The sequence below is a fragment of the Micropterus dolomieu genome, linkage group LG21 (genome assembly GCF_021292245.1).
Source record: "Micropterus dolomieu isolate WLL.071019.BEF.003 ecotype Adirondacks linkage group LG21, ASM2129224v1, whole genome shotgun sequence".
Lineage (NCBI taxonomy): Eukaryota > Metazoa > Chordata > Actinopteri > Centrarchiformes > Centrarchidae > Micropterus > Micropterus dolomieu.
The window spans coordinates 35473178-35473382 of record NC_060170.1 but is presented as its reverse complement, the minus strand read 5'-3'; positions in this window follow the sequence as shown (position 1 = coordinate 35473382).

Genomic DNA, 205 nt, shown 5'->3' with positions numbered 1-205 from the left:
TCAGTCTTGGCCTCAGGTGAAGATACCAACGATGGTCGTTCAGTCTTGGCCACAGGTAGTCTCAACGACTGTAACGACTGTCGTCACAGCAACAAGGAACATTAACGAACCAGCGGTATCGATGACCCGGGCCAACGACCCCACTGAGGTTAAATAGCTGAGTTTCCCTGCCAGTCAGTCAGAACTGAAGAAGTCCTTTGGATGA